Genomic DNA, 24,255 nt, shown 5'->3' on the forward strand with positions numbered 1-24,255 from the left:
ATTGCATTTTTATTATAAAGGATGCAAGTCAAGAGCAGACAAACCAAGGAGAAGTTTGGGAGGATACTGAATGCAAAACTTCAATGCCCTTTGCCCTTGGAATTGGGGTGCATCACCCTCATTGTACATCAGTGTGTTCACCAAACAGAAAGTTCCACCAAGCTTTGGTGTCCAGAGTCTTTATTGGAGTTTCGTTACATAGGCAAGAGTGATTGGGTCACTGGATATGTGTTCAAGCTCAATCTCCAACTAGCCTCTTGTTTTACCAGGTGAGGCTGGGCTCAGAGCCCCCACCCTGTAATCATGAGGTTGGTCTTTCTGGTTGATCAGTCCCCACCTTGAGTCCTCTCAACTCTTAGCACAAACTCAGGTGTGATCCAACTTGCTCATGAATAACAAAGACATTCCTCTGACCCAGGAAATTCCAAAGATTTGGAGTCTACCATTCAGGAAAGAAAAGAAGGAAGGAAGAAAAGAAAGGAAAGTCAGTCAAATTCTTTATTATATAATGCATGCATTTGTTGACATAACATATGAAATTCCTATAATAAATTATCATGTCACATACTTACAAATGAAGACTTTGTGGATATCCTGGGATACACAGGACTTGAGCCTGTGTTTTCTTTAAGCCCATGTTTCCTTTTCTTTTTATTTTTTTCTTGTTCTACTCCAATGACTGCCTTTAATGAGAAAGCTACTTTGTCACAATTAAGCACTTCAAGGTCTTCCATCTCCAGTGGGGGAGTCCTAATTGTTCCATGCTAAATAAATAGTTGACTTTAGTAACAGAATTTGACTTACTTTTTTTTTTTTTTTCTTGCAGAAGATCCTGGGAGTTAAAAGATCTAAGTTCTCATCTTAGCTCTGCCCATTAAGTGCAGTTGGAGGAATGGCTGTACCTCTGTAGACTCCATTTCTCCATCTGAAAGACAATGGACTAGCCATTTCAGAGGATTTTGCAAGCTCTAAAAGTGCCAGAACTCACTGTTGCTAAACTTTGCAAGGTGGAGGTGTCATTTACCACAGAGATGAAGTTAGAAAATAATGCCTTCCAAGAGGGAAATCCACACCCAGAAATTCCCTTTTATTCATCTGTCCACAGTTTTTTTTGAGTACTTGTGTGTTCCAGGCACTGCATTTGATACTGGGGATATGGCAAAAGATAGGCAAATATGGAGCTTACCTTTATGGAATTAGAGAATGTTGAAGTCAGATATATTTTTTAAAGATTTTACTTATTTATTCATGAGAGACACACAGAGAGAGGCAGAGACACAGGCAGAGGGAGAAACAGGCTCCCTGTGGGGACCCTGATGGGGACTCTATCCCAGGACCCCAGGATCACGCTTTGAGCAGAAAGCAGACGCTCAACCACGGAGCCACCAGGTGCCCTTTGAAGTCAGATATTAACTTAGTCACGCAAAACATGATTGAAGAAGTAGGGTGTTTGGGGCCTAAGATAGAGAGATCTAATCGGATCCAGAATCAAGGGGGGTTTCTAAGAAGAGGTGGCATTCAAGCTAAGACCTAAAGGATTTGAAAAGGAAGAGCAGTGACAATGTCCCAGGGTGTGATGGGCAGAGAAAGGAACCCCTGTGAAAGCCAGTGCTTGGCCTATCAGATCTATCTGTTTAATAGAGGGAATAACCGCCTAGCCTAGATTTGTCCCTCAAATTTCTTGAATGAGTGACTTGATGAATATATATTAGTTCTTCAATCAAAATTTAAGCATCCTAGGGACAAGGCCAATAGAGGCTTTGAAAGCCTAGAGCCCAAGGTTGGGTACAATTTAGTTCTTCATTAAATTTCATTTAACAAAGAGCTCTTGGCTATTTATAGAAGCTGATGGAGAGTAGGGGGACACACATTAAAACCAACACTTCCTGAGCACTTGTTATGTACCAAGCACCATTCTAATTGCTAATATGATAACCAATTTAATCCAAATAGTGAGCATCTATAAAATGTTGTCATGTCAAGATCAGGAAACCAGGGAACAAGGAAGCTAAGTCACTTCCTAAGATTCATGGTCATTAGATGGAAAAGCCAGGGTTAAAATGCAGGCCATCTGCTATTACCTACTGCATCACATTGGCTGTATTGAAAAAATAAGGTAAGGGAGGTCTTATTCTTCAACACCAAGCACTTACAATACTAGGGAAAGTATTTGTGGAAAAATATCATATGATCAAGCATTTGGACTCTAAAGTCCACCTAGACCAGATGTCTTGAGCCAGACAGTAAAGAAAAATATCAGCTACAAATTTTTTGAATGTGCTCTACACCAGCTGTTGCAGAAAGAAATGGTTAATTTCCATAATCTCATTTACTTCTCAAATTAATCCTAGAAAGAGGGGCTGTTCTTTTAACTCCCATTAAACCTGAGGTTCAGAGAGGTTAAGGAATTTGCCCAAGCTCACCCAGCCAGAGGTGCCAGCTCTCACTGGTTTCTCTGAGTGCCAGGCTTTCTATACTCGCTGATTCAACAGTAAAAGTCCACGCAGATACAGCTCTGGATGGAACAGCATTGGGAAAATGATCATGCGGCTCTGCATTTCATACGTGCTTCAGAACTGATGTTCCCTGGAGATTGTTGGCTGGGTCCAGACGTAGTCTGGAGTCACGGAGGTGTCTGCCTCAGTTGATAAGTTCCTCCTAGCTCCCTTACAGACAGCCAAATGCCTCACACCCTCCCCTGGCTCCTAGAGGAATGACTTTCACACTGAAGGGAGGTGGAGATGGTTCTTATCTTGACACTTCAAAGAAAGCCTACCCCCTTGACATGTTCCTGCCCTGAACAGTGCTGATGTGAAACCTGGTGATGAAGAGTTTGCCTCGTCCCTTTGATCCCAGGGCAGCCGCTCTTCCAGGCCAACCCCTGTTCTTCCAGGCCTGCGGAATGCTGGGCCCCACTGGCTCTGCTTCTTGCTTTCTCACTCAGTTCTGTCCAGAATAAATTGCTAAAAGGTGGGGCCCAGAGTTCAAAAATGAAAAGAACTCTATCTGGTGGCAGTCTGAATTGATTGGTCCAACCGGTGGTTCTGATGTGGCTAAATGCTTCTTCTACTCATGTTCCAATTCTGATACTTCTCAAACCCGCAATTCCAAATTGAGTGGCATGGACCCCCTTGAAAATCTATGGAAGGGCATCCCGGGTGGCTCAGCAGTTTAGCGCTGCCTTTAGCCGAGGGCGTGATCATCCTGGAGACCCGGGATCGAGTCCCACATTGGGCTCCCTGCATGGAGCCTGTTTTGCCCTCTGCCTGTGTCTCTGCCTCTCTCTCTCTCTCTCATGAATAAATAAATAAAATCTTAAAAAACAAAACAAAACAAAACAAAAAACCTATGGAGACCTATGCACTCTCCCTCAAAAAAAAAAAAAAAATGCACACAGACAGGGAAATTGGTGAATGCAATATCAAAGGGCTTACAAGCCCTCTGAAATCCATTCCTGGGCTTGCTGGGGGTCCAGGGATTCAACTTAAGAATCTCTAAGAGCCTGGCTACTGCCACTCCAAACAGGGTAGTGAAGAAACATGCTATTCTAGAGCCAGACCCACCTGAGTGGGAATCCTTGCCATGATTGTTTGTTCCTATTTTAATCACATTGCCTAATCTCTCAGATCCTTAGTTTCTCCATCTGTAACTTCTAGCCCAACTTTCATAGAGTTGTTTTGAGTGTTACAGGAGTTAGGGCATGAAAAGTATTGAGTATGTGTATTATTGGCGGTAATACCTCCATTGGTCATAACATTGTTATGATATGATTTCCTGTCTCTTCTGATCCTGATACAGGAAAGAGACTCTTAGAAAAAGATTTTTATATACTCAGGCCTCAGTTTTGCCAATGTATATCCTTATTAGGAGGCACAACTGGGCTGAAAGAGCATGTTCTTTAATTACAGATCCATAAACATGTGGCTCTGGATCATTATTCTGTTATATGGAAAAGTTTTGTTGGTCTTGAATTGAGAGGACAGTCTTCTAAACCCACAGGCTTGGAGTGGGGAGCTTCCTTGGTATTCCAGAAAGACTAGAACCAAGAAAGTTAGCTTCTTGGTGGATTACCAATCCCAAATATTTGTATAATGCTAACTAATATTTCACAAAGTCTATCTAGTCAAACCCATATTCAACGCTTCTCACCCTTTACTTCCTGGAAGAAGAAGGTAAGACTGATGTAAAGGAGTCCTCTCAAATTGCAAAACAGAAGGGAACAGGATGTAATATTCATTAAACCAGTACATTTATCTGACCTCAATTCGAGCACACCTAGGCAGCTCAAGAGAAGGTTATAAGACAAAGATTCTGATGCAGAAAAAAATGACCCATAGGAGGAAGAAATTCTGGTCCCCAGAATGCACCTAACATCCATCCATTCCCCATTGGATCGATGACCTTTTGAATAACAGGCAGTGTTGTAAACCCTGGAGAATCGGGGGTGCCTAAGGCTCTGGCTTGGCTTTGAAGATCTTCCTGAATAGTGGGAATAACAGCAGTGATCAAAGCAGGCATCATGCCATGCTCTTAACACACACCACTTCCTTCAGCAAACGTGTGCAGAACACCTAGTACATGGCAGGTGCTGAAGTCAAGCCCCTTCCCTCTCCTTCCCGACTTCCTGAACCCTGATGAAGTCCTTTTACCTTTGGCATGAATGCATGAGGGGAGATAAAGACAAAACCAGACAGAGAGGCACAGAAAAGCCAGCCAGGTGAGGAGGAGAGAGGGAGCTGTCAGCCAACACAATTTAGAGCCCTCTTATCCAGCCAGTTGCATGAAGACACCATTGCACCATCTGCGTCATTAGCAGACAGTTGCACAGGGTTGCGGGCTAATTTATGATTTGGAGATTGCTGCCTGTGGCATAATTCACCCGGGGAAGTAAAGCCTAGGTCAATATATGTTTAAGTAAATAGGTTCTGGAAAGCCCCCAGGGGTCAAGCTGGGAAAGCAGCCTCAGATTGCCAAAAGAAAGAAGCAGGGGTAGAAGGGACAGCGAGGGAAGTTGGTGGGGGTCAGGGATGGGGACGCAAAAATCACTGAGGATCAGGAACAGGACTGTTGGATGCCCCGCTGGGCTCTATAGTGATGGAAGAGCCAGAGAAGCCAATGGAATGAACTCACAGCTCACCAGCACTGTGTCTTTCATTTAATCTACATAATACACTTAGTGGATCCGTGTTTAAACATAGGTGGAAGTGGTACACTAAACTTATTAAATCTATCAAAGAGGACAAATGACAGTACCGAATCCATATGCGGGTGGATGTATGCACGTCCTCATCTACCCACAAGCAGATGCATAGTACAGTGGTTCAGATAAATAGTCCAATGGAGTTTCAGGTTATATTATTTTATGGGACAGATTCTTTAAAGGGGTCTCAGAAAGTTATCAGTTATATGATATGTTGCTCTCTTGATAGTTATGCTGCTCTCTTACATGTACCCACTAGCTACTGTCAATTAAATTGTTAAGCACTGCACCACGGCTGTCCATATAGCCTCCCGTGTGATTGCTGGGAACAGCCCTGCCAAAGGTGTAGAGTTAGCCCATTCTATAGATGAGGGAACTGAGGCTCAGAGAGGGGATTTTTCCCACCAACACTCTCTGCCTCTCTATTTTGCCATCTGCCATGTGAGTGTAATACTGTCTGCCTTTTGGTGTATACCGCAGCCCCTCTCAGACCGTCGGCTTCATCTTCACTAAAGTAGGGGTCCCTGGGTGGCTCAGTCGGTCCAGCATCTGGCTCTTGATTTGGGCTCAGGTCGTGACCTCGGGGGTCCTGAGATTGAGTCCCGCCCAGCGCCGAGCCTGCTGAAGATTCTCTCACTCCCTCTCCCTCGGCTCTCCTCCCCACCTCCGGCTCTCTTTCTAAAATAAATAATTAAATACATAATAAATACATACATAAATAAAATGAAGGACAGTAGAGAGAGATGGGTAAATGCAATCCAGTTCTGTGCTTGGACGGGGAGTAAGTTATTTTCCCAGGACATCAGGGCACCTTGTATGACGAGCCACAGGTGCCTCAAACCATGTGACTTCAGGATGTTTCTAGAAAATTCTCTGCAGGTGGCTGACCTGGATTTAACACTGGCTAAAAGTGATCATGTGTCTATTGCATCCAGAACTAGAAGACAGTGTTTTTAGCTCCCAGCCTAGAGATCTATGTTTTGAAGGTTAACTAGAGATGTGGGTAGATAAGGATGAAGCATGCAGGTACTATCACCCCATTTGACAGAACAATACATTGATGTAGGATTTCAAGCCTTGACTTACCAGCCAGGACCCCTTCCAGGCCCCGCCACTGAGCTTCCTTTGGAATTTAAACCTTTGCAGATCTTTTCTTCGTCTCTCTTATCATTATGAATTCTGATACCCTTACAATTTCCAGGTCGTTCTGGCATCACATCTTTGATGGTCTTTTTTTTTTTTTAAAAAAGATTTTATTTATTTATTCATGAGAGAGAGAGAGAGAGAGAGAGAGAGATAGGCAGAGGGAGAGCAGGCTCCATGCAGGAAGCCCGACGTGGGACTCGATCCCAGGACTCCAGGATCATGCCCTGGGCCGAAGGCGGTGCTAAACCGCTGAGCCATTCGGGCTGCCCACATCTTTGATGGTCTTTATCTGGGTTCTTTCCCCAGAAGTTTCTGGAACCAGGGTTCAAATCAAACATCCCCCCTATAAACCAAAGTAATCATTTGTGTTACAATTTCCTCCCTCCCTTTATTCCCATCCACTGTGCTAGTAAAATCTGGAAAACTGAGTCACAAGATGGCTGAACTCTGAGGTGAAGCTGTTGATTCCATTCCTACTACGTGAAAAAATTTAGAGCCATGAGTTTAGTTCTGCCTGCCTTAACTCTTCAGATGGAGCATGAAAGAGGGGACACACATTTTTCCCCAAACCAAAATCTGAAATGCAAACCTGGCTCAAGGCTATGGTTTCCAGATTAACCAAATAAAAATAAAAGATGCTAAGTAAATGTAAATGCAGATAAACAATCACTAAGATTTTAGTGCAAGTATATTCCATGTAATATTTGAGATATCCTTATGTTAAATAAGTTAAATTTGCATTTATCTAAAACACAAACTTAACTGAGTGTGATTTATCTGACAACTGTAGTTGGATCCAAAGCTTGAACGTTGGTCTGGATTTAGAAGAAATTACAGGAGAATGGTAAATTAGAGAAGATGGGGAGACCCATCACAAATACTTCAGTTGAACTATCTGAGCAAACCTCTCCTGTGGTTCCCTCTAGTACAAAAATCGCTAACACCGAACAGTTCCAGGCTTGAAGCTCTAAAAACACAGGTGCTCTCTGGCTCATCACAGTTCCACAAAGTAGGCTTTATGGGTGTCCCCATTTTACAGAATGGAAAACCGAGGTCTGGGTATTTTGCAACCAAAAAGTGGATGGTACTAAGGCGGAGTGTGTTAGGGATTAATGAGCTCAGACCCCTCGGTGTTCCTTACAGATCACAGAGGTGCCGAGACTGGGGATCACTTGCCCGAGGTCCGATACTAGTCCCCAACAGAGCCAAGGTTCTGAGTGCTTCCCCATTTACCGTTCCTTTCTAATTCCTTCTACACCAGCTTTGATCCAACTCAAGTTTTCTACCCAGCCAGCTTTAGAGAAATTGAATTTCCTTAATAGGTTTTCCTAGACAAATCACTTGAGCCAGGAAAACTCAAAGAGAGAATTAGGGGGAAGCTAGGAGCCTTCCATTCTCTCTCTGGCTCCACCGCAAACAGTCTCTGCAGACTGAGGCCAACCACTGGCATGGCTCAGAGTCTCGGTGTGGGCTCTGGAAAACAAAGGGAGCCATACTCAGTGACCCCCAAAGTCCCTAACAGGGTCGCACGGTCGCCCTGTCTCCTGCAGGCTCCCACATTGGAGCCTGCCTCGCACACCCAGCGTCTTAGGGCTGATACAATAGACAGCAGACAAATCCCATTACAGACCACTCTATGAGTCTCCACTTTGTCACTGACTGTTATGTGACCTTAAGTAGGCATTCTCCCCTAATCTCCCTAGGCCTGGCCTCTCCTGTTAGCAGCTGGAGACAAGGGTATTTACCTGTAATAAAGCTCTTTGAGCTCCTCAGATAAAGAGCTTTGCATCAACAAAGCTCAAGCAGATTTTTTTTTTTTTAATGGACCAGCATGCAGGCTTTGTTTTGTGTTTTTGTGTTCCTTTTCTCCCCTACACTCCAGAGAAGTGCAAAGTCATGTTTGCCCTCCAAATTCTCTCTGGATTAATTCATTTGTTTGCCTCTGGGTTTGAATAGGGTCTTTTTTACCCCCCAGACTTGAGGTTCCCAAACTTTCTCAATTCTCAGTGACTTTAGTATCTCAGTGATTTTTTTTTTTTTTTTTTGTTCCATTGTGCCCAGCACATTTCTGTTTATGAAGTCATTAGCTCCAAAAATCTTGGTCATTAATTACGCTCCAGTGTGGCTGTCTCCCCAGCAGCTAGAACAGTTGTCGGCTCCACACTAGGGGCTTAATAAATATTTGCTAATTATTTATTTGAATAAATGTTAAGAATGGTGACGGAGCCTCCAAAGCAAGTCTTTGGCTTGTATTATAATTCCACATTTGGATGGAAGTTTTGTGGAAAATTTAAACATCAGAGTTTCATGGGGGAGGGAGGATAGAGTGAAATTAATTATCTTTGATACTTTGCTTCTTTAATACCGTGATTACCAGTAACAATCATAACCCGGCGTTATGGAGTGCAGCATATGTGCTCAGCGTTTTCCATACATGATAATCAGTTTACCTCCCTTATCGTTGCTATAGTGAACTTGCCACCTAGAGTAGGCGCTGACGTGCAGTGGGCACTCAACAAGTATCAGTTGAGTGGATGAAGGAATGAATGAATGAATGGCCTTAGGTTTCAGTTAATGGGCAAATTGTTCGCTCTTAAGAAAGGAAGACACTTTGTATGAGATAACATTAACCATGTTCCAATATCCTCTCCCAACCTAAAAGGCACCTCTACCATCACCCACATGTGAACCTGGACACCATTCCGACGTGGGATGTATTCATCGCCAGGAACACATTTTATGAATAATGGAAGTGAGACCAAGGAAAACAAAAGTCTTAACGGTTACATGGCTTCTAAGTGGTAGTCTGGAACTTGTTCTAGCAAAGCAGGTCCTTTTTTTCTTTCTTTTTGTAAGATCTTATTTATTGACTTATTTGAGAGAGAGAAAGTGAGAGACAAAGCATGAGTGGAGGGGGAGGGGCAGAGGGAGCAGGAGAAGCAGACTCCCCGCTGAGCAGGGAGCCCAGGCAGCTGGATTCCAGGACCCCAGGATCAAGGCAGAGGCTTAACTGACTGAGCCACCCAGGCGCCCCCAAAGCATGTCTTTTTAACAGGAAGTATGGTGTATTTTTAAATGTTTACAGCTAAAAAATGAAAATATTTACACAAGAGTGCAACACAAAACAATCATGCTATATACAAAATAATCAGACTTTATGTAGAGCAAATGTTTAGAAAAGGCACACCTGTTCAAAGTTATATGAAGTCAGTGCATCTATGGGAGTCTGTGTGGAAACTCATTTGAAGATAACGTCAAAAGTCTCAATTTGAGGCCTCTTTTTTTAAATTGAAGTATAATTACATCCAATAAAATGCACAGATCTTAAACACATGGTTTGATGAGTTTTGACAAATGTGTACACCCATGTAACTGACATCCCAATCACAATATAAATGATCTCCATTACCCTGTTCCTGCCTATTCACTCACCCCTGCTTCCCAAAAGCAACCAAGTTTCCGATTTCTACCCCTATAGACTTGTTTGTCTGATCTTGAACTTCACACAAATGAATCATGCAAGTAAAACTACCCTTTTGTGCTCATTTCATAGTATCATAGGAACAGTACTTATTTGAATGGTTTTTGGAATGTTTTAATGTTTATGGATTTCTGGATATTTATATATTTATATTTATAACATTAAATTTCAGTTTAAGTCAAAAATGCACTTAGTTAAAAATAATATTCAGTAAATCATAGTATAGGCTGTGTGCATGATGGATTGCCATTTGGAAAATATTGAATTCTGGCATAGTAGTTAAGAGCATAGATCTCATGGTCACCAATCCCTGGGTCTCTGGGTCTCTGCCACTTGCTAGGTGAGTGACTGGGGACGATAAACTAAATCCTCAGTTTTCTCACTTGTAAAATGGATATGACTTTTTTACTAATTCTCACAGGATTGCTGTGAGAATAAAATAATACATGCAAACCTTTTAACTCAATACTTGGCGCAGACCAATAGCTCAATACACAGCAGTTATTATTAGATTTGGGATGGTAAGAGTTAAATTATTAAGCTTTTCTTTTTAGCCTTAGACTTGGAACCACCAGTACAACAACTACAGACTACGACTTTCTTGGCTACCTCTTCCTGCTTCCCTTTGGATGAATGCATAGTACCCTCAACGGGAAAGTTAGAGGAGCCATACGGAAGGATGGTCACTCCAATGATTCCCGGGGAAATAGGAATTCCAATTTTCTCAAATCGTAGGCATTGTTTTCATAGCCAAACTGTGAATGAAGGAGATATTTATATCTAACGTATTTGTCTAGGGTTTTATTCTGTAAGTCACATTTCTCACTTAGGCTGGAAGATGGAACCCGAGCCCCTTATATCAGAAATTTCTCTCTTGGCTATTCTCTTGTGCACACTCTCACCTCTACCACCTGGACGCTAAGCTTTGCCATCTAGAATAATGTAAAAGTGTCTCTGTCTCGATCTTGATTTGCCCCCTCACCTCTTCCCTGCTGTCATAATTTTGACTTGGTCCCCATGCAAGACTCACACATCTTTCCCCTGCTGAAACTTGTTTTAGGGTCCCAGAAGGAAGCATCTCCATAACACAGTGTCCAAAGTCTTTGAAGGGCTTTCTCTCTGGCCTGGTCCACCACCGCCCTGCCCCTAGGACTTCAAACTCTATCCTACCAGCATTGCACTACTTGGAGTTCCTTTCTTTTCTTGTTTTTTTTTTTTTTTTTCTTTTCTTTTGTCTCCTTACATATGCTTTTCCTTCTCCCTCAAAGCCTTTCCCCCCATCTGTTCAGCAAACTGCTTTTCCTTCGGCACAACCCTACTTAGCTACAACTTTCATGAAGTTTTCCCCACTCCAACTGCCTTTCATCCCTTACTAATTCTCGAAGACCTTAACTGATTCAGTTGGTGTGTCCCTATATCTGTCTCTTCACTGATATTAAAAGCCAACATTGAACACTTATCATGGACCAGGGACTGTTTTAAACATTTTATATGTTTATCTCATTTATCCTTCATAATACCCCTTTGGGTTAAGTTGCTGCTGTTATCACACCCATTTTACAGAAGAGAGAACTGAGTTAAGTGATTTTGCCAGAGCTCCATGACTTGGCAGCGATCTCCATGACTGGATAAATGTGGTGAATATCAGACACTTACCCTTATTGATGGGATTGAGATGGTTGGAAGATTGGGAAACCTTTATATTTCTGTTTTCTTTCTTTTCTGCTTCTTTCTTGGCATGACTAAAGGAAGGAGAACTATAAGTTTGGACAGATCATGTATGGTATCTAGTTCAAATTTCTATGTTTCTCTTCTTTTTTTAAGATTTTTTTTTTTTTTTTTTACTTATTAATGAGGGACAGAGAGAGAGAGAGAGAGAGAGAGAAAGGCAGAGACACAGGCAGAGGGAGAAGTAGGCTCCTTGCGGGGAACCCAGTGTGGGACTCAATCCCAGGACCCCAGGATCACCCTGAGCCAAAGGCAGGCACTCAACCACTGAGCCACACAGGTGTCCCTAGTTCAAATTTCAAATGCAGTCTTTCTTGTTTCTGTGGTCAAAAGCTGAAATCAGAATTTTTGGTCTCAGAGCTTTCATTGGTACACTGGCAGGATTGCCAGATTTAGCCAATAAAAAAAAATAGGGTGATCAATTAAATTTGAGTTCTATATAAACTACACAAAACTTTTTCATATAAGTAGATACCAAATATTGCACAGGAGAGACTTACAAAAAAGTATTCATTGTTAATCTGAAATTGGATGTCTTGTATTTTATCTGAGATAAAATGTGTGACATCTAGACATGTGTGTGTCTAGAGTTGGGATAATGCTACCACCTTAGCTGGGCTATCCCAGGGTCACTAACAGGAGAGAGCTTACTTTTTGCTTTGTGCCTGCTTTTTGCCAAATATTCTGCATTTTACTTTACACTCATTATCTCCCTCCTCTCAATGACTTTGGTAGGTGGGTAGGTATTAGCTGCCTCATTTTATAGATATTTTCTTTTTTTTTTTTTAAAGATTTTATTTATTTACTCATGTGAGACACACAGAGAGAGGTGGAGACATAGGCAGAGGGAGAAGCAGGCTCCCTGCGGGAAACTCCATGTGGGACTTCATCCCAGGACCCCAGGATCATGCCCTGAGCTGAAGGCAGACACTCAACCACTGAGACACCCAGGTGCCCTTATAGATTTTTTTCTAAATAAAAGTTACCATTTATTGCCTTATTATGTCTCATGAGAGAGATTAAAGATGCCTGCAAATCCCTCATCTGCCTGACTCCAGACCCTGCTAATATTTCTCCATTCTTCCTTATTCTCACTAGTTTTGAAATATAATGAACCTCAGTTTCACCATTCACAGGACAGGGATGCTAATAGTACCTTCTTTATGGGGTTATTTTGTGTATTAAGAAAAACAACATAGAGTGCTTAGTAGAGTGCCTGGAGCATAGTAAGCACCCTGTAAACACTCATGATTATTATTATTTTATTATCTCTTCTGCCAAAGCTGACAGCGAACATCCATCCTGTGCCTGCCTGCTTTCTCCGGTCTCTAACTTGCGGGAAACCTCATCAGGACAACATCTTTAACTGAACAATCCAGAGCACTACCTTTTAATATTTAATGAATTCCTGAGGCCCTCGGAGAGGAATGTGAGAAATATCCTGTAAAAATCTATTAGTGTTAATAAAATACCACCCAACAGGTTGGCCATTACCAGCAATTAAAGTTTTCAAGCAGGTCAAATAACTCTTTGTGATGATTTGCACAACTCCCTTTTCCGCCCACCTTCCTTCGTCTTTACGGGAGCATGTATTATTTCTCTGTTTAAGGTTCTGGACTTGGGCTTGTCGTCTTTCCCCATTCCAACCAGTGGGTTCAAACATTAATGAGGTGTTTATATTCCCTGCTCATCCATCACAGATGTGTGAACCCAAGCTCCAAGCGATAGCTGAGAAATGCGAAGTTGGCTTCCAAATAAAGGAGCCCCTTTCAAAAGGAGCTCTCCCACCTTTTCTGAGCTTCTTAAGGTCAAGGGAGGTGAGGGAGGAAGGAGTGAAGTGCTGTCTCCCCTTTCTTTCCTGTTGGGAGTAGAAGAGAATTCATGTTTCCCTGGAGGTTGATACATGCCAGGACCTGTTGTTGGTCCCTTCCTATATATCCCTTATGAAATCTTCACAGTAAGAAAGAATGGCTTTGGGGGCTCATTTGCCAAATGGAAAGAGGTTCAGAGAGGTTGAAGCCCCCTGCCTTAGATCACGCAGTTAGCCAAGGACAATGCCAGGATTAGAACTTAAGTTTATGAGATTCCAAAGCCTCCAGTGGTCATGAATTAGAGGTGCTCTTCAGAATCACCTGGGGAGTATTTTTTTGAAGATTTTATTTATTTATTCGTGAGAGATACACAGAGAGGTAGAAACACAGGCAGAGGGAGAAGGCTCCCTGTGGGGAGCCTCATGTGCAACTCGATCCCAAGACCCTGGGATCATGATCTGAGCTGAAGGCAGATGCTCAACCACTGAGCCACCCAGATGCCCCTTGGGGACCATTTTTGACATTTGTATGTCTGAGCTCTTTTGCCAACCAGACCTCCTGAATCAGAAGCAGTAGGATAGGTGTTTGCAGTTTGAACCAGCAACTCTAGTGATTACGACACATTCTCTATAGCATAAGAGCAACTGGACTGCATTGAACATATTTTGTCAATGGTTTGAGTTTGTGTTCCTTTCTTCCTGCCACTGAGCTACACATGCCCCATGGCCCCTTCTTTTTTTTTTTTTAATTTTGTGATGTATTTATTATTTTATTTATTTTATTCAGTTTTCTTTCTTTCTTTCTTTCTTTCTTTCTTTCTTTCTTTCTTTCTTTCTTTCTTTCTTTCTTTCTTCTTTCTTTTAATAATAAATTTATTTTTTATTGGTGTTCAATTTGCCAACATACAGAATAACACCCAGTGCTCATCCCGTCAAGTGCCCCCTTCAGTGCCCGTCACCCATTCACCCCCACCCCCCGCCCTCCTCCCCTTCCACCACCCCTAGTTCGTTTCCCAGAGTTAGGAGTCTTCATGTTCTGTCTCCCTTTCTGATATTTCCTACCCATTTCTTCTCCCTTCCCTTCTATTCCCTTTCACTATTATTTATATTCCCCAAATGAATGAGAACATATAATGTTTGTCCTTCTCTGATTGACTTATTTCACTCAGCATCATACCCTCCAGTTCCATCCACGTCGAAGCAAATGATGAGTATTTGTCATTTCTAATGGCTGAGGAATATTCCATTGTATACATAAACCACATCTTCTTTATCCAGTCATCTTTCAATGGACACCGAGGCTCCTTCCACAGTTTGGCCATTGTGGACATTGCTGCTAGAAACATCGGGGTGCAGGTGTCCCGGCGTTTCATTGCATCTGTATCTTTGGGGTAAATCCCCAACAGTGCAATTGCTGGGTCGTAGGGCAGGTCTATTTTTAACTCTTTGAGGAACCTCCACACAGTTTTCCAGAGTGGCTGCACCAGTTCACATCCCCACCAACAGTGTAAGAGGGTTCCCTTTTCTCCGCATCCTCTCCAACATTTGTGGTTTCCTGCCTTGTTAATTTTCCCCTTCTCACTGGTGTGAGGTGGTATCTCATTGTGGTTTTGATTTGTATTTCCCCATGGCCCCTTGCTTTCAGGATTCTGCCACCTGCCCCCCTGGTTCTAGAGCACAGATGCTGGTGAAGAGGCTTGGACTTCAGACAAGCCTGGGCCTGAACTCACACTCACCACCAACCAGCCATCTGGCAGCTTGACTTTATCCACCTGAGTGTGTTCCCTCATCTTCAAAATAGGAACATTAATGCTTATAAGGGTGATTGTGATACATGAATAAAATAACAAAATCTGTAGAAAACTCTTCGATGCTTCTGATGCACAGAAAGTGATTAAAAGGTTCACTGTGTGGAAATGATGGATTCTTGTAGCAAGGCAGGACAGGTGATGTCACATTACCTACAGAGTTTCCTTGATTTTAGCCTAGTAGTGACACATACCACTTCTATTAGTATTTTTTTGGTCACAACCAGTCACATGGCTCTTCCTGACCTCCAAGGAGCTAGTAAATGTAGTCTCCTAAAGAAGCATCAGTGATATTAATGATATTATCACAGTGCTCAATTAATATTTGTTCAATGGAAGACTATAATAGTTGATATTTTTGAGTCCTCACCATGCCTCAGGCATTGCACTAAATGCGTGGAACAAGGCTCTGAATCCGAGGTCCTTCATTCCCTGGAGCCAGCCATCCTACTAGGAAGTGACCCATCCTAACTGCTAGGTGGACATCACGAGCTACTCACTATACTGCAGGATAGAATATTATAGGTAGGCAAGAGGCCAGAGGAGCAAGAGCTAAGCAGGATGAACTTGGTTTGGGCAAGGGGTGGGGGCATGGAATGTTTTGGGGAGTCATCCAAGGTCGTTGAGCTAGATCTTTGGTTCTTGAAAGAAGAACTCATCAAGCAGATAAATGAGGGAAATCCATCTAGTTTGAGAATGTCCACTCCACACAGTCAGGGCTTTGCCTGTTCACTCTTGTATCCTCAGTACCTCGACGGTGTCTGGCACATAGTACGTGCTCATTGAACACTTGCTTCCCATGCCCCATGAATGAAATGAAATGAACCATGATTCAGCATAAGCTGTTCAGGGATCCAGATTGCTAGTGTCATTGATGAAAGGAGAGGTCAAATCATGATTAACAAGTGGGCAGGGGATGGCTTCCTGGAAGAGGTGCAATTTGCAAGAATGTTGATCCTGCATCTTGAGTGAGCACATAGGGGCATTTGTATTCCCTGGTTGGTGTCTTCCTGAGAAAACCGTGAATTGGAAGGAATCAAGTCAGACAGTCCCCAGTGGCATCCTTCTCTGAAGGTGCAGGGTTTGGGAAGCACCCAGCTGTTTCTGACTGTGAGTGAGCTGAATGTGTGTCCTGTCAGCATCTTCCTATTTGGGAGACAAGAACAGATGACTGGAAGGCAGAGGATGGACATGAGCAAATGTCATGCTCGCAAAGTAATTGCTGGAGGGTCTGATCCGGGAGACTGGAACTTTGTCTCACTCAAATCCCCTTGAGTTTTCCCAGATTAAAAAGAAGGTTTCCTTTTCTGTGGAGGACTTACTTTTTTTAGATTTTGCCTTCTTTGCCCATGACATCCCATAATAATAGTATTAAAAAGAGAGAAGTGGTGGCTGTCTCCCATCCTCTTTTTTAATAAGGGAATTTTACAACATCCTTTTAAAATATGATCTGGGAATTGGGTCATTGGTCTTTGAGTTTCTTCCCAGGAAAATGAGTTGTTTTCATGTTGGTGTCTTGGTGCACAATCTTCTTTTGGCAGGTCTTTCACAGATGATGTAACAGATAAGAAATGTGTCCAGAGTCTGTGTGCACCATTTTCAAGCTTGATTTCTCAGGCTTGTGAGCCCTTTGGCTCCATAGCCCCTGATCATGGATCTGGCTTCAACTGGATCATGCCCAGTGGCTGACCAGCTGGACACTGAACTTTTGCTTAGACTGTTCTGTTTGCTTCAAAGTCCCTTCTATCTTTCCAAGTGCCACCTGGTAAGATCGTTAGGACCCTTCAATGTGTGACTCAGCTGTCCCCTTCTCTGAATAAATAGGTGTTTGACTAAAGGTAAAGTGGCAAAACTGAGAACCTTGAATGTCAAGATCCAAGTACTTTCCATCACTCCACGCCTCAGAGGAGTGAGAGAGTGACACGGAAACTGGAGGTGGTTTTCTCATGATGTCAGCTAACCATTGTGAGCTTCACATTCAGGGCGGCCCTGTTCTAAGTGCTTTGTGCAGATAAGCTGATTTAGCATGGGGTGACCAGATAGCCGGTTTCTCAGGACATTCTTCTCGTATACTAGAGGTTCTAGAGCAATAACTGAGAGTATCATCTTTCACTCTCAAGATTCTCATGGCTTGCAATTGCAGATTCACCTGATTTAATTCTCACAACAGCGTTGGGAGATAGATATCATTACCAGTCCCATCTGACCAGTGAGGAAACCAGCACTCAGAGATGTGAAGTGACTTGCCCAAAGTCATACAGCTTGTAAGAAGTAGATCAGGATTTGAATCCAGACAGATTGCATCCAAGTCACTGACAGTCAATTAAAAGGAAATAATCTGGGGGCACCCGGGTGGCTCAGTTGAATAAACATCCGTCTCTTACTTTCAGCTCAGGTCATGGTCTCAGGGTCCCGAGATAGAGCCCCACATTGTGCTCTGAGTTCAGCAGGGAGTCTGCTTGAGATTATCCCTGTCCCTCTCCCTCTGCCCCTCCCTCCCTGTCCTTTGTCTCTCTCTCAAAATAAATAAATAAATAAATCTTTTAAGAAAAAAGAGGAAATGATCTTTATCTCCAATATTAAATGAGTGACATATTATTATAAGCAGGGAAATATTTGAGCACCCTGAAGTAGCTTTACAGACCTAAGGCTAGGATTTGGCCCTTCTGTCTATGAATTTAATAAGTGTCTATCGAGAGTAAGTGTGTGCTAGCCATACAGGTGCTGGGTACAATCAGGACTCTGCATGCATGTATGTGTGTGTATGTACACACACACACACACACACACACACACCCTGCCACACACACCCTGCTAGTTGGGAACTCAGTCTGGTTGGGAAAACAGATGAGGGATGGCACTGAGCACCACCATGAGTTTCCTTCTATGCTCCCAGTTTGCTCTAAAACAAAGGTCCAAAATAGTCACTTTGCAGACAAATCCAACATATTTGGGGGCCTACAGAATGATTTTTTTAAATAAAGAATTTTGGGCAGCAATAAAAAGCATGACATTTCACATTAAAAACAATTCACCTACATTTCTGATTTCTCTTGCAAAATATATTTGGTAGATGTGATAATATCTGGCACACCTTTTTCCATGGCACAAATTGGTTAAGCAAAGTAGCAACTTGCCTCTTTACTTTATTTCATTACCATTATTTTTAATTGAAGGATAATTGACATGCAATATCCTATTAGTTTCAGGTGTACCTTGTAGTGATTCCATATTTCTATTCATTATGAAATGATCCCCATGGTAAGTCTAGTTACCATCTGCCACCATATAGAGTTATTACAATATTATTGACTATATTCCCTATGCTGTGCATTACAGCCCTGTGACTTATTTGTTTTATACCTGGAAGATAGTATCCCTTAATCCCCTTCACCTATTTCCCGCACCCCAGCCCCTCTGTTAACCTAGTTTGTTTACTGTATCTATGAGTCTCTTTCTGTTTTATTTTGTTTGTTCATTTGTTTTGTTTGCAGCTTTCCTCTTTAAATGAGAACTACACTCTAGAGCTCAGCAGAGTCCCCATCTGGGCCACATTAATCATTATGTCACCTTCTTGGCTCCTAAAGGCATTTGAGTTTATAATTCCTACTTATATGTCACTTCTTCCTTAAATTTTCTTATTGAATCTTAGGTGGGCTTTTTTTGTTGTTGTTGTTGTTGTTAAGGTTTTAAATATACTCATTTACTGAGCTTCCTATTTATTTTTAACCTGTTGAGTTGCGGGTATTTCTTTTTTAAATTGCTCTGTTTATGCTGCGAATACTGCACTGGGATGCCCAGGGCAGACATTGCTAATCGATCATGACCAGCCTCCCTCCCATTATGAGCTGGAAGATGCCTCCCTTGCTCATTCTTTTCCCACACAGGCAGACATACTAATCAATCAGGAACAGGGACTACAATGAAACCTATTTTTTTCCCCTAAATTTGTATTAAAACTCCTGAAAGGCTGAAGTGTATGTTTTAATTCTTTTTTACTTATCCCCTACCCCTCAAGGCAGATCTAATCTGGGACTTTCCTGAGGGAACTGAGTGCTCCAGGGTCAGCCGGCACTGAGCCCCCTCTCTGCCCATAGGGCTTTCAGAAAAGGGGCCAAGCTCTCTGCAGGGAGGACAAGAGGATGCAGAAAACAGCTCCAGAGAAGAGTGTCCCTGTCTCCTTTTTTTCTCTCCCTCTTGCAAAAAAAGGAGAAAAGGAAAAACAATATAAGCCAGAAGCTCATTAATGCACTTGACCTTCCAAAAGAAAATTAATTCCAACTTCACACCTACCGGCTGTGTTGCTCAGCTTTGTCAAAATGTTGGCATCATTAGAGAGGAGATGACATGGCTTGAGGGCACCAAGAGCCTGCCACCTCCCCACGCTGGGCTGAGTTAGCAGGAGCTGGCAGGAAGCACGCCGAGGCGCCGGCCCTGTCAGCTTTTCACTGTGGATTAGGCTCCCCTTCTGTAGGCTCTGGAAATTGTTATCACTGTTGAGCTGATCCAGTGATTCTTACCAGGCTCCCTGACAGCACAGGCCTGCAGAGGGGCAGCCTTCCCTGGGGTCTTCTGCTGGAGGGTTGGCAGACTCTGGGCGTGTGTGTGTGTGTGTGTGCGTGTGTGTGTGTGTGTGTGTAGGCGGGGTGGGGGAGGGAGGGATTGCAGGAGACTGTGTCTGCATGCGTCTGTGCGTCTACGTGTAAGAACATGGGCATGTAAGTGTGTCTGTGCGAGAATATGGGCATCTGATTGTGTGTGTGTGTGTGAGTGTGGACACGTGGCAGAGTGTGTGTGAGAATTCAGAACTGAGCTAGTGTGTGCAGATGCACATGTATATGCAAATGGATGTATATGTGTACACACGTGTGCCTGTTTGTGTGGATGTGAACACACATGCATGTGCATAAGTGTGTACAAATACACTCACGGGGGACCTAAGAGGGTGTACTTGTGTATCTGTATCTGCGTGTACACTCGAGTGGGGGTAACTTCCATCCTATGCATTGGTGGGTGTGTGTGCTTTGCCAGGTACATACATGCATATGCATAGATGATATGTGTGCATATATGTTTAGAACACATGTGGTCATGTGCATGTATGTGAACAATGCACAGGGACTGTATGTGTAAGTCTCGGTGTGTAATTGTGAACATTTGTGCATGTATGAGGGTATGTATGTTTATATGTGGACAATTCCACCTTCATGTATATGTGAGATTGCTTTCAGTGCTACATGATTCCAGAAAACATCTCAAGCCATGCCTCGGCACCAGCAGATCATAGACACTAAACCTCCTTCCCTCCTTTTCAAGGATCTTGATGTTTGTGCTGAAAAAATTAAGAGGGGGTGCCTGGGTTGCTCAGTTGGTTAAGTGTCTGCCTTCAGCTCAGGTCATAAACTCTCTCCCTCTGTTCCAGTCCCCACCCCCGCTTGTGCTCTCTCACTCTCTCAAGTAAAGAAATAAAATCTTTAAAAAACATTAAGGTAATTATTATGACAAATCCCAGAACTTTCTGGATTTCTGGACTCTTATTATTTTATTTTAAATTATTATTTTGAAGCTAATGAGATTGCAAGGAACATCATCTTTGCATTGTTTGGTGGCTAATCTGGCCTTGCTTTATGCATAGGCCAGGATACACCATGCGTGGCGTTGTGTGTGGCCACATCCGTATTTGTGTGTTTATTTATATGAACAGTGGATGCCTGTGCAGGTAGTTGTCTATGCACATTCTTGGTCAAATTAGCTTAATTTGGAAATGTATGTGGGAGAGAAACAAGGAGACAAGTAAAACCCTGTTCCTGCCTTTGAGAGATTTCCCCTTATTTGCTAACTCTAAATATTTGGCAGTAGATTGTCATGGTTCTGTGTAGGGTTGGATTTTGAGGCTATGTCCATGCTTAGCAAGAAGAAGCCGTGGTTGATTAGTGACGTCTGCCACAGACATGGACGTGGGACTTGTAGCAAGTGTGTCATTTGTATGTAAGAATCAGAATATCACACTCTAAATGGTTCTTTGTGATCCTGGATTCAATTTCCTCATTTTATAGCTGGGGAAACTGAGAGGAAAGGAAAGGAAGTGGTGCGGTCAGGGCTGAGTCTGGAGTGAAGGAAGGGAGGAGCCTAGGGCAAGCAATTTAAGGAGGCATTCACTCTCAGGTCTGTGTAAGTGCCCCCCTCACTTGTATGACCTTAAGAATGAGGGTGTCCCTAAATTGTGGCCCCAGGTGCCACCTTTGTCCTATCTTCATTCTGGTCCTGGTTTAAAGTGACTTTTTCAAAAATTACCATACACTCTGTTAGGAGGAATCACTGCTTCCATACAGAAAGTTCTATAACTCTGTTTGTTAACATTCATCTAATTTAAAGTAATAGGAACCTCCTGAAGCTTAGGAAAAATGGGAATGGGGTGTCTTATAGAACCCAAAAGCAGGGATTCAGACAGGGTGGAGAAAGGCCTAAAATTAGGACCCTGGAGAACATTTTCTCTGTTTCTCAGACTTTTTTCAATTATTCTTTCTGGGCTGAGTGGCTTTTCCTGCTCCACCAGTTATCAGTTCTGTGCATTTGGGAAATATCCTTGCTTTTCTCATCTGTACAATAAGAATAATATTCCTCACTTCCTTATCTCAGAGGCTTGTAAGGAGAAATGAATGTGAGAAATACATGTAAACTACCCAGGTAGCGGACAGAAAATAACTGCTCAGTACATCTTGGCTGTTATCATCATCATCATCATCATCATCATCATCACCGCCATCACCAACACCACTATCACCATCATCATCACCACCATAATCACCATTACCATCACCACCACCATCACCACCCACCATCTCCACCATCTCCACCACCATCTCCACCATCTCCACCATCACCACCATCACCATCACCACCATCACCATTACCATCATCTCCGTTATCTCTATCATCATCACCATCACCATCTCCATCATTATCATAATCATCACCACCATCACCGTCTCCATCATCACCACTGTCACCATCACCATCTCCATCACCACCATCATCATTACCACCACTATCACCATTACCGTCATCACCACCACCACCATCATCCAAACTCCTTGCAGAGGCACTCTGGTGGGCTCATATTGGGCTAATTTTGACCTAATTATTTATGACCATGTTAGATGTAAACCTTCTTGGAGCTAATTTGTATTGATTCAGGCAATTGGTGGACAGTTAAGGATGTGAGCAAGGCATGCACACCCAAAATGGTCTAAATCCTGGAATATTCTTGGTTTGGTTTTGTTGCAACAGTGCTGAGATTAATGGGAGTTCTCTTCTGCCCTATTTTGATATGGCATTCAATCCACACCTGTTGAGGGCCCTAACGATGGTTCGATCTGCTCTGTAACCATGCCTGCCTCACCCTAGATTTTGAAGTTCAAGCTCACTAACTAAGGGCTACAATTAGTCCACAATTTGTTCTGATCTAGACGATGCCACTGAGCCCACTGGACTCAGGATACATAGGTTTTCGTGGTGCTGGATGGCAGGGGTGAAGAGATAACAGGATTAGAGGCTGAAACTCTGAATGTTGCTGAATGTTGATGGAGGTGAGAAAGAGGAAAATCTCCAAACCCTAAGAATGAGGACCCAGGAAGGGTCTCTCTTGCTGCCACTTACAGAATGCGCCAGAACTCAGAAAAGAAGAAGGAGGGGGACGGGGGAGAAGGAGAAGGAAGGAAAAGAAAAAGCAGCGGCAGTAGTAGTAGCTGATGGGAAAAAAAAGGTACTGCTGTTGATGTGATGGTGACCGTAATTATGAGGATGCTGAAGATGAAGATGTTCCCGGGGGACACCCGGCTTCAGGGAGTCCAAGTTCTAATTACTACGGACTTCTGGACATGGGCTGCCTTTCCTTGATTATGCTCTAATCCGTAATGCACACCTGCTTTCCCCGGCAAGAAAGAAAGAAAGGGCACTGGGACCCCCAACAACAATTCCAAGGTTCTGGTTCAAAGAAGGGTGCCTGGGCTCAGAGGGCTCTGCCCTGGGGTGGAAAAGCGGGATTAAGAGCAGCTGGTAAATAATTTACCAGGGTGGCTGAGCGGAGGAAATTGCTGATCCCATATCACCAAGCCCAGGAGGAGGGGATGGGGCCCCTGGGACACAGGCTGTCCGGGAGTGGAAAACAAGGAGGGAGCTTTGCTTCCCATGCTTCCATGAGTCCATCTCACGTCCTCCTTTATCCAGCAAAGCCACGGGCATGATAACTAAGCTAACTCCCATGTGTTTATTGGGGGATTACCATTTGCCAGGTGCCATGCTCGGCTCTTGCCTATCTTTTAATCCCCGCAGAAACTCTATGAGGAAGTTGTTTTTTTTATTGAATTGTTTTTATTGAGGTTATGACATCGCTGTATTCAAATATTGTTAATGTAGGAGACTGGCAATTTCATGTGATTCAATTTATTGTTCTTCGTCTTATTAGTTGAGTCCCAGAGAGTGAAGCAACATGCCCAAATTTACCCGATCCAGCGTTAGAATGAGCTCCCTGCCAAGATCGGAAGCTCATGTGTTCTGGATAGGCTCGTACCTCCCTTCCCTTCTCTGAGCCTCAGTATCCTTACTTGTAAACTGAGGATATGTCGAAAAAGCTGCCACTTACAAAGCATTTAGTATGTGCGAGGCACCGTGCGAAGCGCTGTACCCCCGTCCACTGACTTCCTGCTCCCAGTCCCTCGCAGATAGAGGAGCTATTCCAAGCATCATCCTTGCAGGGTGTAAGGAAAGCTAAGTGAGCTGATGCCTGCACTGGCCTGGGCTCAACGTCCGCACTTGGTAGAAGCCAAGCTATGTTGCCTTTATCACTGCAACCCCTCTCTTAAGAGCCATTGCAGTGGAACAGGAGGACAGAGGATACCCCGCTACCAGGACTGAAGCCACCTTCCTCCTGGCCCATTGGGAACACATGCAAGTCAAGAAGAGGTCTCTCCACTGGCTCATTCCCAGAAATCAAAGGCTGGAGAGGAACTTCCGTCTTCTGGGTATCTTTTTGTGGATGGTCAACATGTCTCTCTTGCAAATGCAGATTACCTCTCCCGGT

The 24,255-nt window shown here is 43.2% G+C and overlaps 1 long non-coding RNA gene across 1 annotated transcript in view; it reads left to right on the forward strand.

Annotated features, from left to right (window-relative positions):
* LOC140619354 (uncharacterized) overlaps positions 1 to 13,020 on the forward strand; it is a 383,332-nt gene extending 370,312 nt beyond the window's left edge. The window contains exon 4 of the long non-coding RNA XR_012019236.1: positions 12,839 to 13,020. This is a non-coding gene — a long non-coding RNA (uncharacterized lncRNA). The remainder of the gene's footprint in view (positions 1 to 12,838) is intronic.
* The last annotated feature ends 11,235 nt before the right edge of the window (positions 13,021 to 24,255 follow it).

The sequence above is a fragment of the Canis lupus genome, chromosome 27 (assembly GCF_048164855.1).
Source record: "Canis lupus baileyi chromosome 27, mCanLup2.hap1, whole genome shotgun sequence".
Taxonomy (NCBI): domain Eukaryota; kingdom Metazoa; phylum Chordata; class Mammalia; order Carnivora; family Canidae; genus Canis; species Canis lupus.